This window comes from Pipistrellus kuhlii, unplaced genomic scaffold (genome assembly GCF_014108245.1).
Source record: "Pipistrellus kuhlii isolate mPipKuh1 unplaced genomic scaffold, mPipKuh1.p scaffold_m20_p_15, whole genome shotgun sequence".
Classification (NCBI taxonomy): Eukaryota; Metazoa; Chordata; class Mammalia; order Chiroptera; family Vespertilionidae; genus Pipistrellus; species Pipistrellus kuhlii.
Window position 1 is genome coordinate 32471248 of NW_023425460.1, and position 2235 is coordinate 32473482.

A 2235-nucleotide genomic window follows, 5' to 3' on the forward strand; every position below is an offset into this window, starting at 1 on the left:
CATGCCCACACTGACCCCCATGCCCGCACTGACCCCCTGGCCCGCACTGACCCCCTGGCCCGCACTGACCCCCATGCCCACACTGACCCCCATGCCCGCACTGACCCCCATGCCCGCACTGACCCCCTGGCCCGCACTGACCCCCATGCCCACACTGACCCCCATGCCCGCACTGACCCCCTGGCCCGCACTGACCCCCCTGGCCCGCACTGACCCCCATGGCCCGCACTGACCCCCCCTGGCCCGCACTGATCCCCTGGCCCAAACTGAACCCCTGGCCCGCACTGACCCCCCTGGCCCACACTGACCCCCATGCCCGCACTGACCCCCTGGCCCGCACTGACCCCCATGGCCCGCACTGACCCCCTGGCCCGCACTGACCCCCCATGGCCCGCACTGACCCCCATGCCCACACTGACCCCCTGGCCCGCACTGACCCCCTGGTCGCACTGACCCCCTGGCCCGCACTGACCCCCATGCCCACACTGACCCCCTGGCCCGCACTGACCCCCTGGTCGCACTGACCCCCCATGGCCCTCACTGACCCCCTGGCCCGCACTGACCCCGTGGCGGGGTGGACCGGGGCTTGCAGAGCTCCCAGTTCACATGAGGAGGAGGAGGCTTTGCTCTGGGACTCCAGCCTGGGGGTCCCCTGGCCCCGAGCTCAGAAACAGGACTGCCAAGTGGCTCCGGGGTCTGGAGAGCCAGCTGGCTGGCGCCTGGCCTGAGGGCACGGTGAACACGGCTAACGATCCTGGGGCTGAGCCCATCCGGCCTGGGGCAGCTCTGGCGTCTGTAGAGTCCGGGAGCATCGGGTACCCAGCCGTGTCTGGTGAGGCTGGCCTCTGAGAGGGCGGGGCGGCCTGGAAGGTTCTAGAGTCCAGCGTGTCCTTGCTCCGCCGGCTTCCAGAGGCACCGCATTCCTTAGCTGGTGGCACCTGTGGCACCAAAGCCAGGAACATCGCTCCTCTCTGACCCCCCCTCCCTCTCACGTCTCTCTCCGACTTTTAAGGATTCATGATTAGGCTGGGCCCACTGGATAGTCCAGGATAATCTCACCTCAAAATAAAGCTAAGGACAGCTGCAAGGTGCCTTTCACCGGCGGGATGACATACTCCCGGAATCAGGGGTCAGGGTGTAGACATCTTTGGGGAAGATTATCCCACCGGACCTGTGGTCTGACCAGGGGCAGCTCTGGCTCAGGGACAGACGATGGCTGGGCCGGGCCAGGAAGCTCGGTGGGTGGGCGGTGATTTGGGGGTTCCCAGTTGCTGCGCTCTGAACTCAGTCTCCCTTTCCAACAGGATGGCGCAGGGGCTGAACCAGGGGCAGGCTCTCAGGGGCTGGGGAATCCCTTCCACTCTTGGCTTCCTCTGCCCCAGAGACCCACCCCTCCCCCAAACTGGGTAACCTCAGGACGAAGCTCTCTCCCTGGGCTCCTGTGTCAGGGGTGCGGCCAGACCACCCTCTGCTGGCTCTCTGGAGGGTATGGCACTCCGCCTTTGTGCCCTTACCAGGAGAACCAGAGTTTGGTCTGAAGGGGCCTCTGGAATTAGGAGTCTCCTGATGGGAGGGGGGGTGGCAGGAATGGGGGCCCCTGAATTCAGACGTAGAAGTCAGCACTATTCCTCCCGTTGGGGAAGTCTGTGTATAAGTTAACCTCTCAAACAGGCTACTTCCCTGCCAGCCTGCCCCTCCCCTCCTCCAGGCAGCCTTCCTTGACTGCCTCACCCTTGACAATGGCACACAGGTCACCATTAGTTGTTCCTAATGAGTCTTAGACACTTTTTAAAAAAATATTTTTTATTGATTTCAGAGAGGAAGGGAGAGGGAAAGAGAAACATCAATGATGAGAATCACTGATGGGATGCCTCCTGCGCACCCCACACTGGGGTTCGAGCCCCGGCGATGAATAGAACCATGACTTCCAGGTTCATAGGTTGACGCCCAATCACTGAGCCACGCCAACCAGGCTAGTCTTCGTTCATGTTCCCAGAGCCTGTTCCAGGGCGGGACCCGCAGGAGATGCTGATGGGAAGGCAGGCACCCCAACTGCCTGACTCCCTGAGTTCTCCCTTTCCACGTCACCATGTCCTCTGGGCTCAGGAGCTGGCCGGGCCTGGCCTATAGCAGAGCAGCTAACGTGCATTTCCGGCTCCCGGTCAGTCCCCTCTGCATGCCCACCTGGTGGAGGCAGGCAGGCAGGGGCTGCAGCAGCTCAGACCCCAGGCAGGC